Source organism: Peromyscus maniculatus, chromosome 3 (genome assembly GCF_049852395.1).
Source record: "Peromyscus maniculatus bairdii isolate BWxNUB_F1_BW_parent chromosome 3, HU_Pman_BW_mat_3.1, whole genome shotgun sequence".
Taxonomy (NCBI): Eukaryota; Metazoa; Chordata; class Mammalia; order Rodentia; family Cricetidae; genus Peromyscus; species Peromyscus maniculatus.
The window spans coordinates 75,917,386-75,933,604 of NC_134854.1; the positions used below are offsets into that span (position 1 = coordinate 75,917,386).

Sequence of the window (16,219 nt, forward strand, 5' to 3'; positions counted from 1 at the left end):
TAGTGGGTGAGGGCGTAAACAAAATGCATTTCATGGCCCAGCGGCCGTAGAGGAACTCTGCTTATGCATGCTGCAGTGTGGCTGGATCCTGACCACGGAGCAAACAGAAGAAGCTCCACATACAAGGTGACATATTGAGTGGTCCGGGTTATAGGAAAGCCTAGAATCAGCATAAAGAGATTCTGTTCCTGTCACAGTATTTCTCCACGTTTCGCTTTTGACCCTAGACATGTTCTCTCCCGCACGCCAAGCAACTGTCCAGTTCTCATCTGCGTGCTGCTCTTCAGCTCAGTTATAACTGTGGTCAAAGTCAGCCAGTCCCACAGGCTCGGGCTCTGACCCCAAGACTGCCCCCCATTTCATACACCATAGAGTGGTTAATGACTGGCCGGCTCTACACTAGAGGTTCTTATGACCCTCCTCTATACTTTGAGGATTTGTTAGATTGATCCAGAAGAGCCTCTTAATTTACCATTTTATTCCAAAGGCCGTGTCTCAGGGAGGGCCGTGGAGGAGGCCTGCAGGAGCAGAGCTTCTGGGCCCCTGGTGCAGCTGTCACAGCAGCTCCAGTTCACCAAGCCAGAGCTGCTGCGCTCACACAGCTCACTGGGTGGGGATGATCACCGGGACCTCAGCACACAGCCATCACCTGTGACTAAGAGTCTCCAGCTTCTCAGGAGCAGACACTGAGGATATAAATCCCAAGCTTCTAATCATGGCTTGGCCTCCAGGTGACACACTCTGTCCAGGAGGCAGAAAATAGGTTTAAAAGTTGCCAGGCTTTGTTTGGAGAGAAATGGGGAGTGCCTGCCAGTGGACATGGCCTCACATTAGTGATGATTGCACACTTCAGACGAGGGAATGTTTTTTATCTGAATTGGATATCACGTAACTCTAGCAACAACAGTTATAAGGAGTATTCTAAATATCTCAAGTAATTAGGCTTAGGAGGGCTGCCCACAACCATTATTACTGCTTTGTAAGTGAAAAGTGTGGACTGTTGCCTGGTGTGGTACTTTTGGAATGTGCAGAAAATTTTAATGTGGCCTGGTCCATAACTGAGTTTTTTTAAGTATCAAATGCGTACTTCAAAAGAATATGTGTTCTCTAATTGTTGGGTAAAAAAGGAATTCCAAGCATACTCCTTTAGTCATGCTTGTAGGCTGAGGTATTAACACTCTCTTTGCTGTTCGCTATTGATCCTTTCTGAGAGCCATGAGAACGCCTGCTAGAGGGTTCTTCTGTGACATGCTATCCCGACCGACAATGCCTCTGACGCACTGCATTGACAACTTTCTCCAGTACACCAGTTTCTGCAGCCTGTTTTCAGCCTGCAGAATGTACTAGAGTTCTTAGAAAAACTTGCTACAACAATCAGCACCACCAGGGTGCTGTAAATGACACAGTTCATCAATATTTGAGGCCTTGTAAATAAGAACAATTAAAATCAACTAGTAGCTCAAACTGTAGCAAAAGTCACAAGGAAATAAATGACAGCTAAAGTTGATTTAGACTGGCCTTTGAAACCCTACCACATGATTTACTGATGGAGTCTCAACACTCTAGAGTAGCATAGTAAAAAAAAAAAGGGAGGGGGGTATTTTCCTGTTTGGAAGCAGACACACTGAACCTGTGACAGATTCAAACTGCAGGGCTACTCTGGCGGCAGGTCTCTGTGATGTTTAAAGAGAAAAAAATCAACCTTGTGCATACTTCCTATATTGACGATCATTAATGAAAAGTCAAAATGTTTAACTTGCTCTGATGTTTCTGTTTTCTGTCATTTTTGTATGGTTAACAGGTTCATAATTTAAGTGAGTCACACACTGTAAATAAACTGGATATATTAATCTCTCCTCTTGGTAATTGGACCACATTTTCTTTTTCCAAAGATACCCGTAAACATTTAACTGAGAGTGTAGTGAATTGCTTGTATTGAAAACTAGATGCTCTGAACCCTGAACTGATCAGCAGGAAGAAAATTGCATGTCTTCGCTACTTTGTGGACACTTGATTTGATAACCAACAGCAACCACGTTATCCACGGAACCTCTCTCCAATCTATAAAAAGCTCTAGGACCAACATCTATGGACCTTGACTTTGATGAGAGCAAAGGAGGTATGGGTGCCCTACCAGAGTCTGTAGTTTTCTCTGTCAGTCAGCTCTTACCTGCTGGTGGGTTCTCAAGCTATCTGCACAAAAGATGAAGCCACTGAGACAAGAGAGGGTAGGCTATTTCACAAATTAAAAAAACAAAAAACAAAAAAACAAAAACAAAAAAACCTCCTTTCAGCCCTTGGCTTTTACCAGTAGCAGATCAAAATATACCTAGCCAGGGTGCTAAATCAATCTTGCAAAAATCACACTGAATCAGAATATGAGATACAACAATGAGGGATCATTTTAATGCAAAGAAACAGTGACAGGTGTGGTGACTGGCTTTTTCAAAAGTTGTCATAGCAGGGGACTTGAGACCTTAGCTATTTTGAGTATAGAGTCCAGCAAATGTCATGTATGTCTGCTGTCCTAGTTTGTTGTCTGTTGATATAATCAACACCATGACCAAAAACAACTGGGGGAAGAAATGGGTTATTTGGCTTACAGGTCACAATCCATCATCATGGGAAGCCAGGGCAGGAATTCAAGGCTGGAAGCTGGAGGTAGAAGTAAAGTAGAGAGCATGGAGAAGGACTGCTTATTGGCTTGCTCAGTTACCTTGTACTAAGCAAGACCCACCTGCCTAGGGATGATACCACCCACAACAGTGGGCTGGGCCTTCCTACAGCAACTAGTAATTGAGAAAATGACTCACAGACATGGCCACAGGCCAATCTGATGGAGGTAATTTTCAGCTGAGATTCCCTCTTCCCTATGACTCTAGGCTTGTGTCAAGGTGACAGCTGACTGTAACAGTCACATTGTGAGCAGCTCTGTTTTAAATCATGTGAAACCAAAACTCCTTACTATTCATTTGTAGTGATTATTCTCCCTCCTTCCCACCCTTGGTAACTGAAGTTCTAACTATGTTTCTATGATTATTACTGCTTAGACACTCCACTGGAGCAGCATTATTGTGTGCGCTCTTCTGTGGCTGGCTTGTTTCACTTAACACAATGTCTCGGGTTTAACAGTGTTGTTCAAAAAGGGTTTGCTTCTTTTTAAAGGCTCTATTCTGTTGATATACCATTTTCTTTATTTACTCATCTTCACAGATATATCTGTGTTGCTTCCAAATCTTGGCTATTGCACATACTGCTGCAAAGAATATGGGTGCAAATGTTTCCAGAGCTGCTTTGAATATTTTGGATATACACTCAGACATAAGGCCACTCTCACAGACAACATTACAATTTTAATTTTGTCTTGTTGAAGAACCTGTTTTCTACAATGTTGTGTTTCTGTTTTTGAAGAACTGTTTTCCAAAGTAGCTGGACCACTTTACATTCCTCCAATTGTGTGCAAAGGTTTCCCACTTCTTTGCATTCTTGCCTATTTTTGATCATCCTCATGGGTGGGAAGTGATGATTAAGTGGTTTCAGTTGCAGTTTGTTACAGACAGTGTAGATAAGTATCTTTTATGTGCACACTAGTCATCTATCCATCTTCTCTAGAGAACTACCTATCACATTCTTTGGTAGGATCTGGAAACGCCTCCCCCATTCCACATGTCGCCTTTGCACTGAATCTTTCCTTTATTGTGCATCAGTTTTAAGACGTCATCTATTTTCTTTTGTTCTCGGTGCATTTGATATCATTTCCAAGAAGTCATTCAAATCTAATGTCTTAAAGCTTTCTATAGTTATGTCTTTCTATATCTTAGGAGTTTTCATCTTGGGTCTGTTGTGAACTTTTTATTTATTTACTTACTGTTTTGCTGGGTATTAAACACAGAGGATCACACTTGCTGGGCAATCACTCTACTAAGCCCCAGCCCTTGAGTTGTTTTTAAATAAAGACAGAAAATTATGGAAAACTGATACTCCAAAAACTGAAAGTGAGCTAGCTGCCCACTGTCAGAATATTTGCTGAGAGAGTTGATTCACTCCTTTTGACCTTCACACTCTCAACCCTTGTTTCTTAATTTGGTGAACTGATTTAGGTAAGACTGAAATCGTTACACAGGAGAATACTTCAGGGGTGCATTCAGGAAATAATTGATAATATTAGCAAAAGAAAATAATACATAAACAGTATTTTCATATTTTCTATTAGTAGGGAAAATACACCAAAGACCCCAAAACTGTTGTAATCTCAAAGACACATTTCAGTAGAGGATAACCTAAAATGAAACAGTGTTCACATTTTCATACCACCAACCACCGAATTTAAACAAAAAGATGGGATGGAGTGGGAAGAGAAGACATAGGCTAATCCATTCATAGCAAGAAGACACCAGAGGGCCATGGGCCTTTCCACCCCTCCAGCAGCTCAACAGTCATCTTTTAAAAAAAAATCTGTTGATAATCAAAAGTATAAAGGAGAGTCAGCCTTTAATCCTATCTCAGGATTAAACTTTCTTGAAATAGAGTGCCTTCTGTGTCTGATTTGCTCCCCTCCTCATCTGTGTGTGCGGCTCCTGCATGCTCAGCAGGTACTCTCACTGAACTACACTCTCAGCTCTTTCTTTTACTTTTGAGACAGCTGCACAGGGTGGCCTGGTACTCACAATCCTCCTGTCTCAGCTTCCCGAGTAGATGGGATCAAAGACCTTCACCACCACGCCTGCCTTTCAGTCCCCACCTTCATTTTGAAAAGTAAAGAATGGTTACTGGCGGGAGACACAGGGATAGAAGAGGTGCCGTGGCTGTGGAAGTTCCTGAGGGAGTGTTGGAGGAGCAAAAGGAAATGAAGATACATTGACTGGTCCAGAGGAAGCTGAGGAAGCAAAGGTAAAAGCAAGGCATCCTCACCGGAACAAAAGTCTGGTGGCTCCACTTTTTTTTTGTAGGAAACAATTGCTGAAAGTGCAGAAGTACTTTGATTCTGGGGATCACAACATGGTGGGAGCAAAGATGGAGAACAAGCAGCTTCTCGTGCATCCCAGATCAGACAGAGGTCTCTGGTGACCACTTCCCACTTCACAGCACCTTCCACAGAGGAAACCAGCCCTGGTTGCTGCAAGCTGGCTGATTAAAAGAACTCAACTGCAGGGGTCTCCTAATGTCCTTCATTCTCCTTACTGCGTTACTGATCCGCTTTCTGTTTCCTTTCACTATGTCACCGGAGACTGACAGCTTTGTGGGCAGTGGCAGTGTGTAAGGGAGCATGCATATGTAGAGGTTTTGGTTAGTTTAACAGGGCACTGGTGCAAAGGACGTGTAACAGAGACTTAAGTAACTGACGTGACAATAATTGTACATATCACCTAGTTGGTGTAGAGCTGGCTCCAACAAGTAACAAACAAGTTTACCAGCTTTAATGCTCTTGCTCTCCTTACTTCCTCCTTATTACAGCTTTGTATACTGCTCTTACTCAACTGAAACTCCACTGTATTGCTTTCTTCTGTCTTTTCCTTTTGGATTTTGCAAGACAGAAGTTTAAGACCACAAGTAGGAATTCAAGTCCCATAATTCAAACACAAGTAGAAATGCTGCAGGATTTGAATAACTGCTTGGACTCGAAGGTCTTACACCCGCTGTTCCAGCTGTAAAAAGAGCATCTTACCTGGGCGATATCTGCCTGTTCTGGTGTGACCTGGGGGACTCTGGCACTCCCCAGCTGTCACTGATGCTCACGCTCCTCCTCAGTTCTGCACTGCTGGGACAGCTTTCTCTGAGGATGTGAATGGGTGTGCACGTGCACTGACTACTGCATTCACTTTTGTGCTATTTTTGTAAATGTAGTAATTTTGCATAAGCTTTTATGAATGTATTAATTTTATCATATTAGAAAGTAGATAATGGCTGGGTATGGTGGCACAAGCCTTTAATCCCAGCATGTGGGAGGCAGAGGTGGGTGGATCTCTGTGAGTTCAAGGCTAACCTGGTCTACAGAGTGAATTCCAGGACAGCCAGGGCTACACAGAGAAACCCTGTCTCAAAAAACAAAACAAACAAATAAACAAAGTATATAACGTGCCAAGCAAGAGCAGAGCACAAGCCTTTGAAGCCTTTCTAGGCCAATGTGCCTGCCGTCGCTGCTTTTGTATAAGAATTATTTACAATATCGAGCTTGTTAGAACACCAAACTAAAGTCTCTACACAGCCGGCTACAGAATGAAGCTTTTTCATTTGTTACTAATATTCATGACTTTCAGTGACTTTTTACAAGTATGATATGTTGCTTAGGCATATCTTCTGTTCTGTGCAGAACATTTCATTTTGACTTTAAAAATTGCAATTCATATAATTTATATGAACTTCCTTAATATAAAATTTTTTCCTTCCACACTCAACTTTGGCAATATTAAAGTAAAAAAGGCTTGCATTCTCTGCCTTCTCTTTTCTCCTCAGGCCCCATCTTCTCTTTGCTTGTGTGGCTCTTATTGGGCTGCTCCAGTTATATGAAAACATAAGTGTCTATCTTTACTTTTAAAACTTGATTAAAAAAAAGGATTTTTATGGAAAAAAAAAAGAAACATGCTACAATCCAATTAATGACAGAAAACAAAAATCTGCTTCCCAGGGCATCTATTCCAGCACACATTTAAGTGTGTAAAACGTTACTTTTATTGATGTCTTTCTCAGTCAACACCATTTATCTGTCAAGTCTTTCCTACTGGCTCTGGCATAGAACTAAGCCCAGTGTAGTCACAGAGGCACGGACGAACAAGGGAAGACCAGGCCCGTGTCTTTTAGAACCGATTCCTGGATACTTAACTAGTTCCTGGCAGTCCAGTTACCTGCAGTCACCCTGCAGAGGAAATGGCAAATGCACTGCCCAACAGCCCCCCAAACAGACCCCCCCACACCGCTGCAGGGCCTGTGCCACCCAGAGCCAGAGAGCCTCTTGGACACCGGCCGCAGGGCTGCTCCTTGTGGTTTGTGTGCGAATGTTCTGGCCACACTAAAGTCACTTGTAAATATTTCTACTGTTTCCTTTTAGGAAGCCCAGGCTTGATATAAAATGTGCTTCTCTCATGCTTGGGGCCATTAGGGTAAATGCTGGTGTCTCCCCACTTAGAGAGAAGGCAGGAAGACAGGCAGACTCTAGACGCAGTCTGCCTCTCTTCCTGCCATCTGGTTAATGTAGTACTGGCTGCTGGGAGAAAGGAGGAGTGGGGGCAGTGAAGGCCCAGGAATCAAGCGGAAGCCAAAGGGTTGGCACTATGAATTCACCCCAGGCACTGAGGCATCCTTCCCCAAGGGCTCACTGCATTTTCTGCTCAAGTCCCCAGCACCAGTGCTGTCAATGTGTTACGTGGTGTTTCTCCAAGGCGCAAATGTGAAACAACCATTTGAAAGCTTAGTTGGCTACCTTAGAACTTGTGTCCTTTATGTCAAGACTTGAGAAATTTAGTGTTCAAGTTCCCATGACAAATTTACTAAATAGAAGAGGCCTTACCCCGGAGACTGCTCTTCCTCATGGTGGTGATGCCCTCCTTCAGTGTTCAGGCCCACTCTGATGCACTCATTTCGCATCACTGAAACATTAGCATCCCTCAGGCTTTCTCTCATCAACTGGCTTCACTGCTTAAGAACTCCAATTGCTTCCCATGGTTTGTCATTGTTTCTGACCGTCCCTACCTGGCACTCAGGCCCCTAACAGGATCAGCCATGCCCCTTGCTCCAATGCAGCCTCTGCAAACATCGCTAAGTCGATTGGAAGGAGGTTTCCCACCCAGCCTCTGTGTTAGTGCCTCTCTCCTCACCACCATTCTTGAATTTTCACATCAGACCACTGAAACTTCTCCTTTCCAGAGTCCTCCAATGGATTAACGTAGTGGTAGCAGGAACAACAAATACTTGTTTGTTGCAAGTTAAATTGTGTTACTATATGCTATATTATTATTATTATAGTTTCTTATTAATTACACACATTGCAAGCCACAGAGGTAAAGCTGTTGGACTCAAGGATGCACTTCAGGGTTGGGAAAGTGCCCACAATGAGGATTTGCTGACTCAATGACAATGTTTATGAATACATGAGTAAAAGCTTGTTTTTCTCACAAATATATTTTCCATAAATCTTTTTCTTTTCAGTACAGGGTATTGAAAACTCACAATCCTCCTGTCTCAGACTTCCTGAGGGCTGGAATTACAGGTGGGCTTTACTATACCCAGAGGTACAAATCATTTTCACTCCCCAGACCGCTGCTGTAATTCGTACAACATAAGCCAAACACTGGAGAGTTCAGCTCAGCAATACCAAGTGCCTTGTGTAAGGACCCGCCGCTCACAGTGCTCAGTTGATGCCCCCTCCTCCTTTGGGTTTTCAGAGAACATTCCATCACCACAGGCTGGTTTCTGTTAGATGTTGTTATACTCAGACCTGCTGCTGGTGTCTACTCTTTGTGAACAGAAGAAGGGTCTCCTCACCACAGCATCTTCGGAAGCCCCCAGTCAGAGCTCCGGAAGTAGGGTCTCCATCACACGTAGTCTGTCACTGGAGGTAGGTGAGAAGGGGATGCAGGCACAACCTGGGGATTTCTCTTTCAAAAGACAACCTGGATTGTGCAATGGACCAAAGCGTGGCTGGGCAGTATTTAATATAAAGTCACTTAGTGACAGGCAGTGGCTCATGTCCCATATACGTGCCAGTAGTAAGGAGTGACCCTGCCAATGGTATTCCTGGGAGTGCAGTCTTTAATAGATTCTTGGACAATAATATTCAGAAAAGAAAATGAACGCATTATCTGAACATAAGCAAGAGATTTCACAGAAGGCACTGGAATCATTTTTGTGTGCCAGGAACACAAGTGCCAAAGTAGTAGGTTCAACTCCAGTGCAGACAGATTCTTCGGTCTGGAAAGTTCTCCTGTGTATGCTCAATGAGTCTTGGGTTACTGTTTGGCCCTACTCCCCTGTTTTCACCATCAAAATGACTGTGAGTGCACTCTTGTTCTTTGCCTACCTTCTTTGTCCTTGGTCCCATGACTCAAGAGTTAGTTGAACTGTGACATTTCCAAATGTATCCATCTCTAAGTTGGAACTCCCTCTACTATTCTTTTTTTTTTTTAATTGTATTGTGGTTAGTATACAAAGAAATGGGTTTTCTTGTGACACTTCCATACTCAGGTATCATTATTCTTTGTTCCTATTCAATCCCTCACCTCCACAACTCTTTATTAACGGGTGCATGCCAAAGCATTTGCCATCCTTTCAGAGGAGAAGATTTTGAGCTGTCCTAGAACATGCTGAAATGTAAATTCACTAAGTTCTTTTTGGAACACGTGAAGAATGACAGATAGTAGTTTGGCTTTTATTCTCAATTTCTCAACATCAGAAAGTAAAAGTAAAGCAAATATCTATTGAGTCGCCATGCCCTGAGAGCCTCCCCCAGAGCAGTCTGAGGAGAGAGCAGTGTTGCTCACGAGTGACAGTTACCAAAGACAGAGATAGGCTGGACTGCAGGCTTGACCAGCACATGGTGAACAATTTGCTAAGAATTCAGCATGGTTATTGTATCAGCACATAAAATACATGTTTTCATGCCCCAATGTGTTACCTCTTTCATTGACATTTTTGTGGTTTTTCTATTCTAAATTCTACTTTTAGATACCAATATAGTCCAAGGCCTGACAAAGCAGCCAAAATGTACTGAGCACTTACTATCATGCCAAGCACAACGTAAGTACTCTGTATGTGTTTCATTTAATCATCAACCATTTTATGTCTTAAAAACGTGGGCCTCGATCTGAAGAGATACCTCCTGTGCAAGGATGAGGAACTGAGTCCAGGTTCCCAGCATGCATGTAAAAAGCCAGGTGCACAGCTTCATACATCTGGAACCCCCATGCTGGGGAGGCAGAGACAGTCAGAGCTCTGGAGCTCACTGGCTGGTCGGCCAAGCCAAATGGGTGAACACCGGGTTCAGTAAGAGACCCTGCCTCAAAAGGTAAGGTGGAGAGCTACTGAGGAAGACACCGGAATTTGACCTCTGGCCTCCACACATACCTGCTGATGCATCATGCTGTGAGACCCTCCCACTGAGTGACTGGAAGCAGCAGCAGCAGCTCTCCACTCTGGTGGGTTTTAAAGCTCACAACAGTTAATGTTGCTTTAGAGTTGCCGACCTATTTACCACTTCATTTCTTGTTGCTTTGTTTAGCTGCAGTTTTTTCTTCTTTTTTTGAGATCAATTTCCTTCTTTCCAAAGTATATACTTCAGAGTCTACCCTTCCCTGTTAGAGTTCTGGGGTTTAGCTCAGGAACCCCCACATGCTAGAGTCCCCTCTGTGAGGATCTGTTTGTCCATTTCCTCTGGTCTGAAAATGGCCTTTTCCACACCTTCACTTTTGGAAGAAGGAGCACACACACAGTGGCAGGCTGATTGCGACACTCCCAGCACTCCAGACAGGGCTTCCTGGTTGTCTACTTCTGTAATCACGACTGCCAGCTAAGCTGTTCCTGTAACTGTCTCTGAGCACCACAGCCCTCCTGTCACGGTGCTCTGCACTTCTCCTGGGTACATAAGGTAGAGATGGTTTTACATGTCTCACCAGAGTCTAGGGAGCAGGGGTAAAGTGACTGATCCCCAGGACCCAGGTAACAGCCGGGGGTAGCAGTTTTAGAGGGGGCATGTAGATTCAGGTGGATCCCAGGGCCTCACTGGCCAGCCAGTCTAGTGACACGGTGAGCTCCAGGTTCAGTGAAATACCTCGTCTCAGAAAACGAGGCTGACAGCACTAGGGAAGGCACCTAACTTCAGCCTCTGGTCTCCACACATACACCACCTATACAGAACACACACAAGTGAGACACAGAAAACACTCGGTCTGGGATTTGCTGTGTGTTCTTAATCTGAGGACAGAATCTCTAGTCATTTCTGCAAATTTTGCTGTTCTCCATGTCTTAGCTTTCACATAGTTCCTGTATGTTTCTGTTGTGCAGCATTAAATTCTTAATAGTTTGCTTAATTTTACCTTCTAGTTCAACTCTTTCTCTGGTTCTGTCTAATGTACAATTAGCTAACTACAGGAGTTTTAACTTCTGTATTTTTATTTCTATGTCATATTGTCTTTTGCAAATGCTCATTGATATTTTAGCAATTTTGCTCCATAGGCATACATCTGGTCTCCTCTTCTACTTCCCTGACAGTCAGTGTCTTTGTGTCTGATGGCTCCGTATCTGTGGCCTTAGGAGCCTGGCTCTGCAGACTGCCTTTCATGGTGACTTGTTTTCTTAGGCTTTGAGAATTTAACTGGAAGCTAACTGAGAAATTCTCTGTGAGGGTTTTTAATGTTCGGATTAAGGGAGGCTCCCACACAAAGGATCTGCACTTGCCTCTGCTACATGCCCAGATTCTTGGCTGAACTGAATGTTTTCCTGACCACTCAATTCAGCTAGTGCAAATTCCTGCTGTAAATCCATCAGCTGCTCTGAGCTTATACATTTTCTAAGGAGATTATTATTTTTTTCTCCTACACACAATTTTAGGTTCAAGACAGAGAATTTCCCTTGGAGGAACCTCAGTTATTTTGGACTTACTTGCCATTACCAAGAGAATGTAGCTTGTAGGTACAGTTCCCTGGTAGGAGGTGTCTCTGCTGATTATACAGCCATCTTGGGTGGGCCCGAGGCTCTCTCCTTCTGTTGCTCTGGAGGCCGTAAAACCTAAGCAAATTCAGGGCGAAAGACAGCCTCCTGCCCTCGGCTTACCTCTCCAGTGTTTTCTGTTTCACTCTGTCTTGTCAGACTACAGGGCAGTGAAGGAGGAGCCTGGATCCACTGACCCTTCAGGCAGTGTGATTTATTCAAGTGCCTACAGTCTTCACGGGCTCACGGGCGTGGGAAACTCAACTTTGCTTCAGTGTTTCTACTTGAAAAGTGGAAACAAAAAGTCCTTGCATCGTTTATGGGCAGCATGAGGACAAATGAGTTGATACATGTCAGCACTCAGGAAGTGTCCAACTGGAGCATCATGATGAGCCCTTACAGCACCGACTTCCTGCTCTACACTAGAGCATCATGATGAGCCCTTACAGTCCTGACTTCTGCTCTACAGTAGAGCATCATGATGAGAACTTACAGTCCTGACTTCTGCTCTACAGTAGAGCATCATGATGAGACCTCACAGCACTGACCTCCTGCTCTACAGTAGAGCATCATGATGAGACCTCACAGCACTGACCTCCTGCTCTACAGTAGGGCTCCCATTAGTCACGATGCTGTAAAATTTAGGTCTGCAAAATTTCACTTTACATTAACACTTCTGCTGATGCATTCATTTTATAAAGCTTCTATTTAAGAAGACAAAACACATAAATGTATGTATAATGATGAATGGTAGATACACCCTATCAGACATCCCTACTTACTTTCCTGACTTAGGACCAAGAAGAGGAACAGTGAGAAGTTGCAAATTAAACTAATCAAAAGTGTCTAGTGTATGGCAGAAAGTCAGTTGCCTTCAAGTATGTGGCGTGTTAAAAGGAAAAGGACTGAGGTCACTGTTCCTTGCTGTATGATATTGAGAAAGCCAAATAAGAGGCAAACATGTTTTCAGTCCCAGAGTGTCCTTTACAGAGAAGAGCCAATAACTATAGACAACGTAAAAAGCCATACATCTACAAGTATAGTCAGAGAGCTGCCTTAGTAAGGCAAGCTGAATATTTCTTGATATTAATAAGTGCACATTTATAGAGTGTCAAAATTATTCCTTTTATCACAAACATATTTTAAAATTGAGTGCTCAACTTAAACTGCCAGTGTGAACAGCCTACAATAGAAACGATATCCCATTGATTTTCATGTAACAACATTTTGCTGTTCTTGACAATGAAAGGAACACATTTGGCCAAATTATGGTTTGGGGTCATGTTAGTCATAAACTTAACATCACTCAACTCCAATTTCACCCCTTAGTTGTTTTATAATAACAGTCTGAACTCGAAACTATTCTGTATGGTGAGTACGCCTTGTTAGACCTTGCCAGTAGAGGGCGCTGCAGGAACATGGCTGTGGTTCCTTTGGACTAGAGCACCCGCTTCATTTTCCCTGAGTAGTGCAATGTCTGCTCTTGAATACCTCTGGTGATGCTTTACCCTAGCTGCACAGCCAACAGTGATGGCAGGGCTTCACGGAGAGCCCGGTGATTACTTCTCCATGAGTCTTCAATGTAACACAGAATGTTTACAGGTTCTGTGTCTGTAGGGTAACCCCACGCGTCCCCAGCCACAGCCTTCCTGTATCTTTCAGAGTTATTTCCTAGGAGTCAAGCAAATGTAGACCAGCTGTGACTCAGGAAGTCCACACAATTTTCTGCTAGCTCCAGTGAACTGCATCTATGCCCTCTCCAAAGCAACCTGAGCCCAGCCTTGAGGAAGGACACCATCTGCTCTGTCCTTCCTTGAATATTCTCCCTGTGCGGAGGGGCCCCTTCTCTGAAAAGTTCCTAAACATCTTAACTTTTTCAGCAGTAACATAACAATCTGAAAGTCCCACAGACAAGATTATTAAAAACATGGCATAAATTCTCTTCAGCTTGTGTACAAAGTGCATATGAACACAAATGAATCTTGTGTTTAGACTTGGGTCTCCAAAGCATCTTACTTATGTATATACAAATATTTCAAAATGCCAGATTCCAAACATTTTGGATAAAGGAAAAAACAAACAAGTTTTCTTTGGTGCTAAGGACAAAGCTCCTTGATGAAATTAACACCATCCTCTCATGCCCTGAGACAGGAAAAGATGCTGGGATGCATTACCAAGCTTATTTAATTTGCTTTTTTACTACATGGACAGATTCCAAGGTAGATATCTCACCACTCAAGAGTTTAAGCTAATTTAATTACTTAATCCTTTCCTATACCTTGCTGTTTCTTCCTATTACAAAGAAGAGCTGATCTTAGCCTGTAATTCCAAATAATGAATAGAATATTCATATTACCATATCTTATTCTAAGTCATTTTATAAGAATTCGAGGATCTTATTAGTTCAAGAGCCATAGCATACATGTAAAAGTACATTTAAAAATATGGATTGCTTGCTCACTTATCCAGTGATACTGGGGGGTCCAGCAGTAGATAGAAAATAGAGTAGAAATTGTGGCATAAAAAACCAAACAAACAAATAAACAAGGCACCCTCCTTTAGCTGCCTAGAATATTTCCCCCGAATATAGGAGGAAAAGGAGAAAGGAAGGAGATTTGGTAGCAAAAGATAATAAAGATTTCACAAGAAGTCACTCTTGTGATCACTGGCCAACACCATTAAGTAGCTTTGCAATGCAGAGTCCCTATGCTTGGAGAAGAAGCCAAGTAGCTTCAATAATAAAAAGAAATTGCATCCATTTTTGACTTGGGTTGAAGCTGAACTAAAATATAAAACAAAGCCACCAACTGAGTAGCAGTTACAATACAAAAATATAATAATACCTTCAGTATGCTCTGTCTGAAGTATTTCCCCATATCATGGGTACTGGAAAAAAGCAAATATCTGGGATTACATTTTTTTCCAGAAATCTGATTCACCACTATGCAAATAATCTGACATTTCAAAAATGTTTTTCCAGTAACATTTGAAGTTCCCTAAGTAAATAGTTTCCAATTTAGATGAGTCTTTCTGACACGAGGGAGACTTCAGGGAATGCTGTCTGAAGGCGGCGTGATGGAATTTTAAATGTAACGGGTGCGGAAGCAGGATGCCTCTCTGCACTCCCAGAGTGCTCGATTTCTAAAGTTCTCCTAAAAGGGCAACCAGTCTATGATGAGAAGTAACTGTCAAGAGTTAGAAAAATGAGGCGCCTTGCAAATTATCATTCTTTAAAACTACAAATGACTGAGGTAGGCAAAATTTATGTGCATCACAAAAGGTATGGAACTAACACTACTTGATGACCAGAAAAATCTGGCTACACATTTCCTTATTTCCATCTTTTAATTTTAAGTAAGCTATTTTTCCACAGAAAAATAAAATATATTTCAAAGCTCAGCATTCTCTGTTAACTGGCAAGTAGGAAACCAACATAAAATCTAGAAGGAAACTATGTAAGAACCTTACGGGGGCAAACGCTTCTCAATCCGTAATCCTACCTTGTGAACAGAAAGCATGCACCATCTATGGAACCCGCCTCTGAGTTAGAAGCAAGGGAAAGCGACAGTCCTTGCCACTGCCCATTCAGCAGAGAACCAGAATTCAGAAAACCATCCCCAGCAGAACAACTTTGACTATGTGGCACATTACCTTTCATTAATTGAATTCTGACCAGGACAGAAACATATCTCACCAGAAAAAAAGTTAAAAAATGGCTAGATGCTTTATAAAGGAACACTGGCAGGGCCTTGGCATGGCAGGCCAGTGCTGGGAGAGAAAGCATCCACCACAAATGGCGGCCACCATCAAGCCAGACAATAGTAAACCGAGTGGTGCCCGATCTCTATTTGGAAAAGCTCCTGCTTGTTACCAGATGGCAGGTACGGGCTCCAGCACAGCAGGACGGCCTCCTCTATAGCAGCCACCTTGCTGGCTTTGCTGTCATTGTTTCATTATTCTAACTGGAAAAGGCAGTTTGTCATTTCATTTTATGACTTCAAAGAGATCAACAGGCTTGTTTAAAAAAAAAACAAAAACAAAAAAAAAACCTAACAACAACAACAACAACAACAAAAACTTCTGAAAAAGCCCTATACAATGTAAGCCAAAGTTGGCCTCAGCTCAATCAGAACCAAAGAGAGTTAGCATTTGGCAAATCTAGGTACACAGGCCAGGCTCTATTCCAAACGACGGCCGTTCCTTCCAGGTAACCCCTTTGTGTAGGCCTCACCCAGACGAGCAGCCTCTTCCACACCACTGCTATCTGCAGCTATGGAGAGAAGAAAATGCTGGGTCTGTGTCCACTTGGCAAACCACGCAGGCTCTCATTTTCCAGACCACAGAAACCAGGCCCGGAAGGCTGGATTGAACAAAGCTCAGTTAGGATAAACAACCCCTCACTGAATTTGTTTTCCTGTCTCATTAGCACTGTCCAGGAGAAAGTTAAAGGCCCCCTATCATATTAATTATACCAAATATTTGACTAAAATCTAATTTATGCAAAAGCTACCCTCTGGCCCTTGCCCCAATCCCAGTGCCCAGTTGCTAGAATTCTAATAATAAAATTTGAATCTATTAATAA

General features: G+C 42.8%; 1 protein-coding gene and 1 pseudogene across 1 annotated transcript in view; one reads left to right on the top strand and one right to left on the bottom strand.

Annotated features, from left to right (window-relative positions):
- The window catches only part of Jazf1 (JAZF zinc finger 1), a 314,694-nt gene that overhangs the window by 190,656 nt on the left and 107,819 nt on the right, over positions 1-16,219 (bottom strand). The window lies entirely within an intron of this gene.
- LOC121828183 (cAMP-regulated phosphoprotein 19 pseudogene) lies at positions 4,763-5,232 on the top strand (annotated as a pseudogene).